The following is a 15,542-nucleotide window of genomic DNA, read 5'->3' as shown; positions in this document are numbered from 1 at the left end:
CCCATTCAGAGGAAGCTGCATATTTTATCCTTTAAAGATGCTACAGCAGCTATGACTCTGTGTAGCACATTCTGTGTATTTTTAGATCACACCAGGTCAAGCAAGCCCTTTTCCCCTCTCTGCCACACCATTCATGAATCCCCCAATAATGCAGCACAGCTTCATTCTGCCCTCAGTATTCCAGCCTTGCCTTCACAGAGTTTGGCCCATTTCCTTTATTCAAACCCTGTACAACCTTCTGCTTTTCAAGTGAAGAAGCTGTGCCAGTGCATGTTTTTATTTGCAGTTCTCCCAGCTTTAAGGCAGGCTCGCAGTGGCCTGGGCAGGGCTGGGGGAGCTCTCCTGAGCAGGAGCTGTCCCTGCTGAGCACAGCCCAGGCACACAGAGCCCAGAAAGGCCCTGCTGTGACAATGACAGGGACTGGCACGGTGCTCAGTGAGTGACACACACGGCATTGCCACACTGACAGCCTGCGGCTGGTGCTTGTCCAGGATTTTTAACTCCAAATTTCCATCACCTTTCTAATGGTAAAGCACCTGAACTAATCAAGAGTCAGCTCTGGGAAAGCAGTATAAATGACTGCAAGCACTTTTGCAAAAAGAAAACAAACCCCAAACACTGAATGCCTTTCAAGGCCAGCATGACAAACCTTCTGCAAAGAAAAAAAATTGAGATCACACAATACTTGCTTAGGAATTATTTTGCCTTTACATGATCTGAATAGGAATACTCATGCTGTGTTCTAATAAAAAAGGAAGTGGAATTACAAAGTGAGAAAAGAGCAATTTGCAGGATAGGACTCACTCACAAATTGCAGGAACAGGTCACAATGGACAATCTTCTGCTCTCAGTCCTTCCCAAGTTTCAGACTTCTGCAGACATAAAATAGAAGATCCAATAAGTTGTCTATGAATTTAAAAAAAATTATAATCCATCCTAGGTACTTCTACTCTTCCCCTTTAAATTTTGCACAGAACACTGTTTTTGTAGCTGCCAGCTCTGTGACCTTGCTGGAAGTGGCCAAGCCAGAGATCAATTAGTGAGCACAGAAGAGAGGAGCAGCTTTGCTGTCCCTTGGGAGGAGGGCAGATCGTTATCCAGCGGGAGTGCTAACACAGCTTGGGACTAACAGCAAGATGCACAATGCAGCAAAACCAAAAGGAAACGGCAGAATCTCTTTTTTCCTTTGGCTTTCACATTTTACATTTCCCTATAATTTAAAACCACTTTAATTTTGCACATAACAAAACCTTGTTACACTAAATGATATCTACAACAAACACACCATGCTGGCTTCAAACACAAATTGTGAAGCAAGCTCTCTAAACCCTCAGGAAATCCCCACTATCTCCCATTTCATAGCCAGGGTGACCTAAAGCACAGAAGAATTTAAAGATTTTAGTGTTACACTCTGCAAACCACAGTGACAGAGAAGGCTGAAAGCCCCAGCTCCTGAGCTTCCAGGTTTCCAGCAAAGGGCCCCAGCTGCTGAATGCCTTCAGAACACAACTGGGGGCTTTTCCACTAAGGACACAACTGCTGCCTGACATACAGCTGTGTTCTCAGGACTGCAGGAACCCCAGCTCTTTAGCATTTAAATGAGTACATAAATATTTCACATAAAACTTAGCCTAAAATAAGCTGGTTACTACAGCATTACTACATTCTGTCTGCTTACCTTAGTTTGCAGGCAACTATAATGCTGTTTGTGAGACACACTATTCCATAAGTCCTCCCACAAAAAACCCTGAGAGATCAATAGTTCTTAAATAAGTAATTAGAACAGCTGAAATAATTTAGGTCATCAAAGAACAAGCAGGATAAATAAAAAGTTATAGGGCTGTGGACACTTGCATGTAATAGAACTTTTAGATTTGCTTGAGTTAACTGATAGCAAGGCTGAACACCAGAGGATGAGGCAGAACTGCTGCCCAGCATCTGTAACAGGAAGACCAAACAGGATAGCACTACATGCACATATCAAAAATATTTGGCAGGTTAATTAAAATAAAAAGAGCAACCAGGATACAAGATACACCAACAGTGCTCAACTTCCCACTCGTAATGCAAGCAAACTTGGGAAAGTACATGTAAAATATACTCTTCCCAAAATACAGGTACATTTCTGTTCAAATGCCTAATCTGACCATTTTGGACTCACTGGGGTGAGAAAACCCTGAGAGATCCTTTACTGTAAATGCTCATCACAAGGATAACTATTTGTCCAAACATTTGGGCTGTCCATCCTCTTTACAGACTGGGCTCAATTTTCCCTTTGAGAGAAATGTGATACACTCAAAAGTGATAGTCAGCATTGCAGTCTCCATACCTCCTACGACACAGGCATCCAAATCTTTCTCAGTGTTTCAGCAGACACACAGCTCATTTGCTAGTCACAGCTCCCTGACATCTCCAGCTACTGCATATCCACATTTAGATAACATTTGGCATATCAAAGTTGATGAAATTTTGAGGTACATGCCTAAAGTCTGGAATATGACTTGTATCTGTTGCAGATCTGTTTTGCTTTTATCACATTATGTGACAGAACCAGTCAGCTCAGCAGCAGCTTCATGGCTACATGGAGTGAAGAGTCTCAAATATGGAAAGGTTACTTCTAGTTTGTGCAGCACGAGGGGACAGCACATCATCAGAGAGGAGAAAAGCAGACTGCAAAGAGTCTTTGGTGCTGGTCAGCACCCATTTGTCACCTGCAGGCTCCAGCATGCTGGGCCTTCTCTGTTTGCTCTGGAGCCTCAGGCACCTGGAGATGAACCAGCATGAGGCTGACAATCCTGTGTTGGGTTCTGGTCCTGGTGCCCACAGCAAACACCCTCAGCACTTCAGCAAGGTCAGTGTTTTATCCCAAGGGTACAGCCTGGGAGCAGTTTCCAATGCCATTGAATTCTGGCTCTAGTAGCACAACATTTTTGATGAAGTTATAACACTATTTCATTAGAACCAAAATTCTCATTATAGCAAGATTTTTAGACCATATTTCTGACCACAGTTCAAAGTGAGACAATTACAATTATTCCTAAGGGTACCCCACAGTCTCCTGATGAAAAATTAATCTTGGTAAAGCTTTTTCTTTAAATTATTATGACTGTGCTGCCAGCTGCACTCAAACAAACTCTCATTCAAGTTCTAGGCTTCAGGGTCATTGATAGACACCCAGCTACTGCTTCCACCAAAGAAATACTGATTACCAGAAACAGATATGGGAAGGAGAAAACATGAAGCTAAAAAACCAAAGAGGGAAGAAACCAAACCCAGTGAAAACAAAATTTTTTTGTACCAGAAACAGATTGAAAACAGAAAGGAAATTAGCATTTAGGAATGAAAAAGCCTATTCACTGTTGATGTTGAATACAACACCCGGGGAGACAGAAGCTGGGTTTATTTTTGATAGCAGCATAAACATTAAAGATAAGCCAACAGCATTTAGAAAATATGGGTGCAGTACAAAGGCTCATGTGATGAGAGCTGTTTTGCTTTTAATCTTGACCTGGGAAACCTCTTGTGTGACAGAGCCTCTTTTCAGTGGAGTCAGTCCTGCCTAGCTGCTCTGACTATTAGTGATAAAAAGGCCACCCAAGTTGTTTCTGCTTTGGAATGATGGCAGATTTTCAATCTTAAACTTCAAAGGAAAAGGAAAAAACCCACCCTAATATATCTGTCTAAGGACCTGCACCAAACTTCTGTCATCCCTTATCTGGTCCAATCACACTCTTCCCTAAAACAACAATCCTTACAACTGCATCTCTGTTTTTCTAGAAAGGATGTACATATACCCCCAAATATTTATCTACTTGCCACTGATAGAAATGAAAATACTTATCTCATATTGATATGAGATAAACACATACCATGTCCTACCCACAAATAGAAAAGCCCTCTGCTTTCCAGATTGGTTCAGCATGTCTACAAGCCCAGTAACACAAGTGCAAACCACACCAACCACAATCATTGTGAGGGCTCAGTGGTCACAGAATCACATCTCAAATGTTTATTACAAAGTATCAAGACTGAAAACTGTGAAGCTCTGTGAAATTCAGTCCAGCTTTGGACTTCTGTTCACATGGTCCAGGCATGTCTAGAGAGCAGAGTTAGAGACCAGTGCTCAGTCTTTGCAACTTCACACCTTTAAATTGCAGTGTGCAACTTGTTGCATACGATACTGCCAGCCCCACGGGCTCAGTGCCAACAGGACCCTAGAACCTTCTTTCTGCCCCTTTTCCCTCACAGCCCACACAGCAGAGCTGCAGTCTCCATTCCCATGGGCACAAGAGGCACACGCACCTTCATTCACACCAAAACGTGGAAGTGCAGATGAAGTACCAACACCCCATGCTGATATGTCATGTTACACCATGTTACAGATCAGGAGAATTCACATGACCATTAAGGGCATCACCTTAATTAGAAACTGTAATTAAATGCCCACTGAAGGTTGGTAATATCATTTGCTTCCAGGCCTTCTTATTTCACAAGGAAGGCTCTGTTGGGTCAGATCAATTCTCCTGTGGAGCCTGGTACTGTCCCTCAAAGCTGTGTTTACCACTATGAGTTTTGCCATGGCCACCAGAAGAAAAGTTTTACACATTGAGCAGTTGCCAGATGGGGTGAGAACACAGCCAGAGCACCGAGGGCAGCACAGTCCACACCACAACTGAGCTGTCAGGAATGCCGAGCTGCGCTGCCCTCCAAACAGCACCTACAAAAACAAGATTAAAGCACTGGTGTTTACAAATGTTTCAGGAAGCTGCAGGCTGCAGGTGACTGCAGACACTGCCTTTGGGCTGGCTCTGGAGAGGCAGGTAAGCTGGGTGGGGTGACAGAGCCACACCACAGGGGCTGGCAGGGGAGCGCTGGCTGCTTCGCTCAAGAGCAATTCACGAGCTGGTTTAAGGAACACTCTGCACCTGGACTCTGCAGAGCTGAGACACCTCAAACGAGAAAGGGAAATGAGAAAATTAACATGTAGAGCAGCACATATTGAGATGTGCACTCTTTTTTTTTAACCTAGACCTCTGTTGTTTTCAATAATTGATATAAAGTAACAGATGACTCACTAATTGCTCTTCTAAATTGTAACCCAACCTGGAATCAATCACACATGGCATAACTTCTGTTCTTATTTGAAGCTAAATCCACCACAGTGCCTTCAGTAGCCGCTCTAATAATTGCATCAGTCATAACCTGAAAGTGTTTCCCATTTCCTTAGTTCCAGTTTTGCTTGCTTTTCAAGCCGATCCTCATCCGTGTTGCTCAAAAGATCTCTGAAATGTTCCCAGAGCAGGCTCTGCAGGGTACTTGAGAAGCCCTGAGCAACATTTCGTGGTGTGATTTCTCCTTTCCTGGTGTCTAATTTTCCTCCAGTACCATTTTATCTCCTTTGCTCTAGCTCAAAGTCAGAGAATCATTCAGGGTTGCAACAGATACTAGCAAGCACTGTGTAAAACTTGGTGAAGAGTTAAGTACACAAATGACTGGCAGCATAAATAATATAATTTTTGTTTTGCAGCACAAATTCTCAGTTTTAAAGTGTCCTCTACACTGGATACTTACCTGCTTGATTCTCTCCCTTGCATGCCTGAGATACACTTTAAAATAAAAATTAATACAGATCTTGTAAGGATTTTTCAAAAAAAAACTCTTTGCTATATCAATCTTATGAGACTAATTTCCCCTGTAAAGACAGCTTTTTCTATGGAGATTTTTAAAAGACATGCACAAGAAGTTATTTTCTGCAATTCAAATTCTGTCCTCAGCTATCTTTGCACAAATCCCATTAACTTCAGTATATGTCTAAAGGCAGAATTTGAAACCCATGAAGAACTGGGTCACTGGGCAATGGTAAGTCTCAAACAGAGATTTCTGAGTTATAACAGCAAAGAAATCCCTCTTCCCTCGGGCACTACAGGAGCATTGCCATTTGTCTGTAAACAATACCAAACTCTTGAAATCTGGCAGGCTGCATTTCATCCTTGCTCACTTAGGGGTTTCCCGTGTCCTGTAGCTGATGGGCAGCATTTGGGGCAGAGCTGCATGCCCAGAGCCCATCCCTGCTGCACAGCCCAGCACCTGCCTCACCCCACCCTTACTGAGGGCCCTCGCCTGTCCAAGGGTGCAGGCAACATTCAAGCACACATGACAATGTCTTAACTATTTCTATGAAAAATCTGTAGGAAACACACATCATTTCCATTGTAGTTACATACATTAAAAAATAATTCTTTCTATGCCAGTATTTTGTCTCAAGAAAGAGCATGATTATTGTTAATTACTTCAACTTTCACCAAGGTAACTCTTAATTCCATGTTGGTTTTGGTACAATTCAATCCCCATCTTTTATTGACTATACTTAGAGCTATGAATTCAATTTTCTTCCTTTTCATTCCATGGAGCCTAAAGACAGATGTTAACTTTTTTCCAAGCCTCAGATGTTCTTTTCCTTGTTAAATGTATATCCTTGTACTGCAGTGCCAAAGCTCTTCCAATCCCCTGTATTCTAAATTAATCCATCAATCCCCTTTCCTCTGTGTTTTTGCCCTTGGCAAATCATTAGCCCAAGGGAGAACTCAACAGAAAAATTCAAGATTTCACTCAGACCACAGCTGAAAACATCTTTCTTGTACCTCTGCAATAACTCACCACCTGAGGTGCCATTTCTTGCAGATTTTTCCCTCCTCACTACATTTCCAGCTGCACTGCACAGCCACTCATTTCACAGCTGCCCCTTCCCACCCCACCATCCACCCAGCAGCCTTTCTCCATGCTGTATTTATGCTGTGTCTCTATTTGATGCATTCAATTTCAAATAAAACCATTCTTATGTTAAGTCCTTGCACCAGTCCTTGATTTCCAGCTATTATCTTCTGCCTCTTTTCAAGGCCCACACTAATATTTTAAGGTCACACAGGAGATTTGGCTAAATTCATTCATCGCTTTGAAATCTCTCCATCTAAGACATGAAAGCAGTAACTGAGATTCTTCATATTTGTTTCTCCTTTCTATCCTCAAACATGACAAGATAAAAGTCTGTTACAAAGGCAGAGCAGCGTCTGACTGCTCAGAACCAGGGTGAGATCTCAGCCACAGGCTTGCAAAGGAGTACACAAAATGTAAGTCTAATTGGAACAGGGTGGACCTCTCCCTGCACATAAAGTTATTAATGCACACGTGCTTTCCACTTCCACTCTAATGCTGAAATCACTCTTTTCAATGAAAGTTACTGTTTCACTTTAGCACCACAAATCTCCTGATCCTGTGGTCTTTGGCCAAAGCTCCCTCAGAGGCTGCTTCAGCACAGCACGTTGTGTACTGATTATTTTGGAATAGAGCTCCCCAGTCCTTCATCTTCACAGCCTGTATAGAATCAGTTTTGAAAAGTATAAAAAGTGATATCGAATATGATTGCCATGCACATGTATGCTAGAAGCTGAGTTCAAAAAGGCACTTAACCTAGAAAATCTGGCAGAAATTCTGAAGCACTCAAGTGACTATATTGGCCATTTGAGTGTTGACGCACATGGAATGCTGAAGGATTATGAAGTTCTGTAACTGGTCTATGTAACACACATACAAAGAAGAAAGAAAACCCATCAGACTCAGCTCTCTCTCTCTCCTCATACCTAAAGGTTCTGCTCGTCGGGGCTGCTCTGGAGCGCGATGAACATCAGCTCTGGGAGCTCTCTCCACCTCTGCTGCAGTGCCCGCGTGCTCTAGAACCTGTCTGGGATTGGGAAGAGCTGTTGCAGGGAGCTGAAAACTAGCTTAAACCCATTTGTCTTGATCTCTAGAAGAGAAAGACGGAAATCATTGACCACCACACTCCTTGTGCAGCCCAAACACACCACGAAAGTGCCTTGCTTTGTCCCCAGTCACTGAGGATTCCACAAGGACGTCAAACACAAGGCTTCCACAAGGAGCTCAACCGCTCACATGGTAACCCTACTCCTCAGCTCAGTTTGGGAGCCTGCTCTTTCTTTGGATTTGGCAGCGGGATGTTGAAACCCTCCAAGGTCGGGCGCGGCGTGAGGGGCCGAGGCCCTGCCGCACCCCTGCCCTGGCCGCCTCCCCTCAGCCCTGCCCCCGGGCCCGCCCGGCGCCCCCTCAGCCGGCGGGGCCGGGGCTGCCGGAGCTATTCACGTTCGCCGCCGGGGCCGGGGTCGCTGCAGCGCCGGTACCGCCGCATTGTCGGTGCCCGCCTCGGAGCGCCGAGCGCGGCCGGGGCCGGGCCGGCCCTGCCCTCACACACCTGCCCAGCCCGTGCCCTCAGCGCTGCGCACTCTGCGCCCGCCACGCTCGCGCCTACGCCGTTAGCGCGGCGGGAGCCCTCAGGTGCGGCGCCCGCGCTGACGACATTACGGAGAGTCCGTAACACACACCGACCTCTTGGAGGGGCTCTACGCAAGCGGCGTTTCCAGGTGCGGCTCAACCGCTCCCGCACCGCGCGGCCACGGAGCGCTCCAAGCGGCAGCGCCGCTTCCCAGGCGGCGGGCGGGACCGCGCGGGCTGAGCGGGGAGCAGCGGCCGCAGGTGGGGAGCCGGGCGGGCCGAACCGACCTACGCCGATTCCGTAAGGCTGCGCCGGCCTGCAGGAAACGGCCGGGTCCGCGGCGCTACGGAGCCGGCGCAGGGCGGCGCGGTACCCCGTACGCAATTGGCGTAGGGCGCTCTCAGGTGCAGGGAAGGGGCGGGCGCGCGTTGCCCGGCAGCCGCAGCCTATGGGGGCGCGGGGCGCGGTCACGTGCGCAGCCCCGCTCGGCGCTGCGGAGCCGGAGGAGCCGGACGGGGCCGCGGAGCCGGGACGGGGCCGCGGGGCAGCGCCGGGGCCGGCGCCGAGCGGGGTGAGGCGGGCTGGGCGGCGGGGAGGGGTCGGGGCAGCGGGCGGCCCGTCCCCGGGGCACCGCTCCTCCCACTGCACCGGGCACTGCGGGCAGGAGGCAAGGGCAGGACACGGCGCGGGGGGCGGCGCGGGGTGGGGGGGGCGCTGCTGCGCGCGCGGAGGGGCGCGGTGGGGCGGGGGGGGCTCCGCGCTCCGCGGGCGGCGGGGAGCGCTGAGGGGCTCGGGGCTCGGCGGCGCCGTGCGCGGGCGGCCGCCCCTCCGCCGGCCGCGGGGCGCGCTGCCTGCCCGCGGGGCGCGTTGCCTGCCCGCGGGGCGCGTTACCTGCCCGCGGGGCGCGTTACCTGCCCGCGGGGCGCGCTGCCTGCCCGCGGGGCGCGTTACCTGCCCGCGGGGCGCGTTACCTGCCCGCGGGGCGCGCTGCCTGCCCGCGGGGCGCGTTACCTGCCCGCGGGGCGCGTTACCTGCCCGCGGGGCGCGTTACCTGCCCGCGGGGCGCGCACCTGTCCGGGCGCGCAGTGGGGCCGCTGTGCGCGGTGTCCCCGGGCGGCTCCCGCCGGGGCTCGGGGCTCGGCCCGAAGTTCGGTGCGGCCCCGCGGGGCAGGCGCGTCCCTCCGGGCCCGGGCAGGCTCCTGGCTCCGGGCGCGCTCATCAGTGTTATGGTCCATGGTTTGTTTGGGTTTTTCCTCCTCTTTCATTCTGTATTTGCTTTGCACTGGATTTTGTAATCATTAACGCGCTATCCCTTCTGGAAGTGAGAGCGTGGAAGGGATAACCGGGCAGTCAAATGCCTGCCACTGGGTAGAGCAAAAGTTGAGTTTTGAGTCAAAGTGGAAATATGCATTATCTGGCTAAATGTCTTATTATTTATTTACATGGCTCTGAAAATGGTGCCTTGTGATTTACAGAAAGAAGAGAGTGAGCATTCCAAGCAGCTCCTGCACAGGGTATGGCAGAAGCGAAAATTTGTAATGTGGGGGGTCCTTGATACATTGGAATGAATTTTTTTCTGTATCTGTGTCCTCTAGTTTGTTAACAGTTTTTAAAAGTTTTATTGTACTTTTTATTGTCGTGACAGCTCAGAAATGCTAAGTGTGGTTAAAGCAAAGGAAGATTTAAGTGGAGACTATTGTGAAGAATAGCACATATTTCAGATCTCCAGTTCCAAAAAATGTTTATGAAACTGTAAGTTAATTAAAATAGCTGGGCTGTTCAACTTAAATTAAAATACTTGTGTTCTAGCAAACATTTGAAGCCTGGCCTTCTACGGTAAAGACAGAAAATTAAAATAATTTCTTCCATTCATGCAGACTACTTTAACATCTTCAGAAAGAATGGAGAAGAAAGGACTGTTTGCTAACTTGGTCTGGTCTTCTTTGATTTTTAAAGACATGGTCACCATTTTTGAGAGGCAAAGGAAGCAGCCGTGGTGGCAGAGAGGAAGGAAGGAAGGAGTATGGAGCAGTGCTGGCTGCTTGGAGGGGAGGCCTTCCCACAAAACCTGTGGAATGGGAAGCAAGGCCTGGCAGGTCTCTGGAGAGGCTGCATTGCTGATCTCCTGTGCTTGCTCAGGGTTGTTGTTCTCTCTCTGAAGAGCAAAAGTGCTTTCCAAGAATTGAGCGAGCCCACCTCTTCCATGGCAGGTGTGCAGGCTGGGCTCTGGTTGTTTCCTGCCATGTGGAGAGGAAGGAGAAATCTGTGTCAGCACACTGCAGCTGGCTGTGGCTGCTACCAAATTCCTGGTCGTTTTCAGGAAGTTAGACTTGTCTCTGGAAGTTTTTGGCATGTATAATTTTCTTCTGTCTGGAGCTTTCCAACCATTTTCCTTTGCTTCATGTTGTAGAGTGCAGGGAGAGATGTGGAGAAGAGAGGGTAGGAGAACTAACAGTGAGGGTTTAATGTTTTCAGTGCCCTGTTCCTCAGAACCTCATCACTGGTGGTGCCAGTCTGGTGCTGCTTTGGATGTGTAGTTCAAAGAGAATCTTAAGTCTGGCGAGTTTGGTTAGTCCTGGTTTTATAAAGGGTTTTCTTTGCATGGGCTGTTCATCCAGACTCATTTCTCCTCAACTATTGGCAGTATTTTTCACCTCTGCACAAAGTATCAGCCAGCTCTAGCTCTGAATATGAGATGGAAATCCAGGACTTGATTTCTGGTGGAACTGGAGCAAGATTCCACCCAGAGATAGCTGTGTTGGGGGAGCCCCAGGGGTAACTGGTGTCAAGGCTGCTGAGGAAGTGACCAAACCCAGCCTTGTGGCTTGTCCTGGAAGGAATTTCAGACACAGCTGATTTCAAAACAAAGGCTCAGAAGTAAATAAGAAGACAGTGAGCAGTTGGAAGGGTACAACAGGAGATGGCATAAGGCAAGCCATGCCAGAGCTAAACATGGCAGAGTAGTTTAAACTGTGGTGGATATGTGGCTTTTGGTGACTCTTGTCTCTGCCTTGCACGCAGTTTTTCCATGGATGTTCATTCAGAATGCAATGCTTAAGGTCGCAGAGCTCTCTTCTTTTGAAGCCCCTCTGTTAATGTTCCTCAAAAGCCTGTGGGTGGACTGAGATTTTTTTTTGAACTGTGAAATCTTGTTTGGAAATAAAAAAAAAGTAAAAAAGAAAAAGTAGTCTAAGAAGCTGCTTCATGTTGTGAAAAACCTCACTGTAGAATCATAAAAGCTGCAGTTTTTCCACGTTGCTTTGTAGCTTGGCATGTAAATAGAGCTCTTTGAAGAGCATATCCATGGCTGGAAAGGGGCAGTGGGAAAGGCTCTGGCTGGCTAACAAGCTTCTGAGTGTGTGAAAAGCCACTGTGGACATGCTGGGTGAAGTGTCTGTTAAAACATGCAACTCTGTCCTGGGCTGGTGAGGAACATACACCAGGAGTGACCCGTGTGCCAAAGTATCAACATGGAAAGAGCAGAACGGTGGCAGTTTGTGCATTTCCAGCCTGGTCTGGGTGAGGAACAGACACCAGGAGTGACCCGTGTGTCACAGTATCACTATGGAAGAGCAGAACGGTGGCAGTTTGTGCATTTCCAGCCTGGCTGGGTGAGGGGACTCGGGCAGGAGGCAGGGAGGTGCTGGGATGATCTGGCTGCTGAGGGAGATGAGGATGCACAGGGTCAGTCTGCACCTCTCTGGGCTCACCTCCAGCTCACTTTGGGTTCCTGGTGTCTCTCACCATGCCAGCTCCAGTGTTTTGGGGTCTGTGCCTGACTTTGTACTGGGCTGGGAGAGCGGGGACTTTCCTGAATGGCCACATGAGGAGCACTTGGCTGCTCTGGTGTCCTGGGTTTGCTGTAGCAGTTTTGGCAAGTGAGATTGCTTTGCTGCTGAATATGCTGCAGTGAGGAAATCAAAAGGAGAATTCCTGTTTAAAGCAATATGAAAAAACTGTTGAGATTTAAAGAACAGAAAAATACAAGTCTCAAACCCTTCTGTAGAAACCACAGTTTGACTGTGTTTGGTGTAGTTGTGGCATGATTTGACAAACAGAAACTTTGCACTTGATATTTATGGAAGGAGAAGCCTTACCTGAAAGGCATTGCTGGTATCTTTTGTTAAAAGCAATAACTGATACAAGCTACAAGGCCAAAGACAGTGTTTTTTTCCAGTTGTACTTCTGCAGTTCTTGGCACTTGTGTAGTTTTTCCTCCTTATGTGCAAGTTTTTCACTGAGCACTGATGACAGAAAACAGTGTCACAGTTCGTGTCAGTGTCAGCTCACAGAGGGACAGTGTTCCTATTTAACTTCTTTGAAAACCTCAATTCATGTGCCTTAACAAAAAACCTGCAGAGCAATTCTTAGGAATGATATGAGCGAGTAAACATCTTGCACTCTGGATTTTTAGACTTTATTTAGTAGCTAAATTACCTTATGTTTCTGGTCCTCTTACTCTGGTCATCAGGGGATAGGAGGGGACAGAGTTCTTGGAGCCCACCCCAGGTCGGTGTGCTGTGTTGTGCTCCTAGCTCTGCTGTGCAGTGCACATCCTGACCTTCCTGCTGAATTCCTGTGTGGTGGCAGAATGTGGGGAAGCCCCAGAACAAAATCAGGGTCTGTGGTTTGTTCTGCAGTTTGTGAAGGTATGGAAAGCATGGCCCTGGGCGGCTCTGCTGGGACTGACCCAAGGCTGGATTCTGTGTCCAGCTGAGCCAGGTTGATGTTTCTCTGGGCCACCTGCACATCTGCCCAGTGGCTTCTCCAGGAATGAAGAGCAGGGATTCATTACTAAACCTTTTGTCATTGATTTTTCTATAACTATGCAAGACTTTGTAACTCTTCTGTAGTAAGAAATTGTCATAACCTGTTGGTAACTTAAAGGTGTAAGTGGATGTTGGAGAGGAATAATCTTATGAAATCCATTTCAGGGATCTTTTGGGTTGTGGAAACTTGAGTGATCCTGCCACATGTGTTGATTTACAGTAGTTCTCTTATGTTGTGGTTTGGCAGGCTATTTAAGAGCCCTAAGATGCTCCTGTGATTGACATAACAAAATGTAAATTATATGCTGTTTTCCTAAGGTCTAATTTATCTGTCGTAAGGTTTGTGTACCAACAGTACTGAGCTCTTCTTACAATAATGTTTCCCTTTCATGTAATGCCTACACAGGGGAATTAAATTACCCTTAATTGTATGCTTAAAAAGAAAATAAAATTGGGGTGTGTATGGCTATGCCAGTAAATTAAATTTTGCTGCTTCTTGTTCTTTTTCTGCATTTAGTTTAAATTGTCCTTATTGAAAAATTTTATGTTTGAGTATCTGGTTGGGAAAAACACTCTTACTCGTGGGTAGCTGTGAGATGTCACAAACTTGAAGAAATCTTCTGAACCAGAATTAATTTAGATTTTAAAGCAGCACTTGGCATTTGCCTTGGCAGTAAATGAACTCAGTGGTGAGAAACTGGTGTTGCCCCATAGAAATTGCCCCCTGGTAGGAGCAGAAAGAGGGCAGGCTGGGTTTAGGGCCTTGTACTTTTCTCCTTTTCCTCTGATTCTTGTGGGGGAAGACGCTTTGAACACATTTCTTGTTTTACTTGCAGCACAGCAGATTGGAGTGTTGGCACAGCCCCCAAGTGTTGGGCCCTCAGGAGTCTTTGGTATTCCCTGAGACACGGGGATGATGTTCCATGGGGAATGTTCCTCTGGAGCCCTTGGGCTGAGCTGACAATGACCTGAACCAAAGGTTCCCTAATCCCAGCTCTCGTGGCAGGATGTGCCTTGTGGGAAGCCCAGCCCCACAACCTGAGCAGGCACTTTGTGCTTGCAGAAATGAGCTTTGGCAGAACTCTCCCTCCAGAGGCTGAGGGGGCCTGGGGCTGTGGCAGGGCTTTTTGGGCACCCAGCAGCTGAATCTTTCCAGCAAGATTTTGCAAAAAAAAAAAAAAAAAAAAGTTTACCATAGTTCCACTGACACCGTGAAATGAATACATCTCTTCTAGTCTATATTTTGCAGGGGATGGGTCCCATAACAGGATTGTGATGGGACCCATCATGGTTGATCTTGAAGGAGACAAAGTTTTTTTCACTTGTTGCAGGGCTGTCTTTTTGGGGTTTTTTTAGGACATAGCAGCCAAAGCATGGGTCCCAATTTAACCCTCTCCATAAACATGGTATCTTTCTTCATAACATGAACTAACATAAAATCATACACGTGATATGTTGCTCACTAAAGAAACTGTACAAAATTCAGCAAGGAAACAAGCTGCACTCCACTGAATTTAGTTGCCATTGTTGAAATAGGTGATGCTTTAGAATTGCCAGCTGGTATATACCTGAGTAAAGGTGTTTGATTGACAAGGTCTTTTTGCAGCCTGCTTAGCAAGACACTGACCAGTTGGACCAAACACATGATGTGGAGACTCCATGTCAGGAGAGTATGAATAGATCCATTCAACAAACAAATTAAAACTTGTATTAAAAAAGAAAATAGAAAGCATTTGACTAAGCTGCCCCATGGCAGTCAGCTGTGTTTCTGACAGTGCAGAAGCATGCTCATCAAGGGTCCAGTGGTGGCCCCTTGTGTAGGAAGGTCTGTGGCACTGTGCTGCAGGTGTTTTTGTTACCCATGAAACAAGTCCCATCAGTGATGTGGAAGTGCTGACTGCTGTGTGCTGGGGCTGGATCAGTCTGAAGCTGAATGCACATGACAGCTGTTTGTGTGGTGCTCATTCCTGGCCGTGGTGGCAGTGGCCCAGCCTGCGTGGCTGGTTGCCCAGCTGAGGAAGCTGTGTGATGTTCTGACAGGTGTGACTGCTGCTGGGGCTGGCTGAAGACAGCCATTTTCCAGTATGAAGACGATGATGAGTAATTTATTCCTATTTTTGATACAGCTGTGCTGAAAGGGGCAGCTCTTGGCATATGGAAACTTGCTCTGTTTCTCCAGGTATGGGGGTTGAGTTTGCTCTGTGACCCTCCTGGTGTTCTTCTACTTTTCCTTCTCTGCTCTGCCTGATTGCTGTATGTCTGATGTGACAGTCTGGGGGGATTTGCTTTAATGGAGAAGACTCTGAAATAGAAGGGGAAGCTGTAGGTGTACAGCCTGTGACTCCAGGGAGGGAAGTACCAGAGAACAGACACAGCCCCTGGAAAGCTGAGGGCTGTGGTATGATGGAACAAACAGCAAACATGGGTCTTTAAGTAGGATACTTGATGAGATTTCAAGGAAACAGACACAGAGACTCAGAACATTTGGA

General features: G+C 47.3%; 2 protein-coding genes and 1 long non-coding RNA gene across 37 annotated transcripts in view; 1 reads left to right on the top strand and 2 right to left on the bottom strand.

The window, feature by feature from the left end:
* CRB2 (crumbs cell polarity complex component 2) overlaps positions 1-8,520 on the bottom strand; it is a 54,216-nt gene extending 45,696 nt beyond the window's left edge. The window contains exons 1-3 of one of the 10 annotated variants that reach the window (XM_064393743.1): positions 8,398-8,520; positions 7,638-7,801; positions 809-872 (exon numbers count right to left, since the gene is read on the bottom strand). The gene's annotated coding sequence lies outside the window, so the exon portion shown is untranslated. Of the gene's footprint in view, positions 1-804; positions 873-1,678; positions 1,751-7,637; positions 7,802-7,859; positions 8,071-8,192; positions 8,232-8,263; positions 8,353-8,397 lie in introns of those variants that run through there. The other 9 variants (XM_064393749.1, XM_064393742.1, XM_064393746.1 and 6 more) reach the window with 9 other exon arrangements.
* Positions 8,300-15,542, top strand: part of STRBP (spermatid perinuclear RNA binding protein) — a 73,276-nt gene continuing 66,033 nt past the window's right edge. For 9 of the 13 annotated variants that reach the window (XM_064393775.1, XM_064393774.1, XM_064393776.1 and 6 more), the window contains exon 1: positions 8,703-8,855. The gene's annotated coding sequence lies outside the window, so the exon portion shown is untranslated. Of the gene's footprint in view, positions 8,545-8,702; positions 8,856-8,910; positions 8,952-9,744; positions 9,799-15,542 lie in introns of those variants that run through there. The other 4 variants (XM_064393764.1, XM_064393765.1, XM_064393768.1 and 1 more) reach the window with 4 other exon arrangements.
* The window catches only part of LOC135283211 (uncharacterized), a 63,000-nt gene continuing 57,621 nt past the window's right edge, over positions 10,164-15,542 (bottom strand). For 10 of the 14 annotated variants that reach the window (XR_010349062.1, XR_010349054.1, XR_010349064.1 and 7 more), the window contains 2 exons: positions 12,382-12,528; positions 10,164-12,188 (listed from right to left, as the gene is read on the bottom strand). This is a non-coding gene — a long non-coding RNA (uncharacterized LOC135283211). Of the gene's footprint in view, positions 12,218-12,381; positions 12,529-15,542 lie in introns of all 14 variants that reach the window. The other 4 variants (XR_010349058.1, XR_010349056.1, XR_010349055.1 and 1 more) reach the window with 3 other exon arrangements.

Source organism: Passer domesticus, chromosome 18 (assembly GCF_036417665.1).
Source record: "Passer domesticus isolate bPasDom1 chromosome 18, bPasDom1.hap1, whole genome shotgun sequence".
Lineage (NCBI taxonomy): Eukaryota > Metazoa > Chordata > Aves > Passeriformes > Passeridae > Passer > Passer domesticus.
Note: the sequence above shows the minus strand (reverse complement) of the source record. Positions and strands in the feature narration are given on the sequence as shown.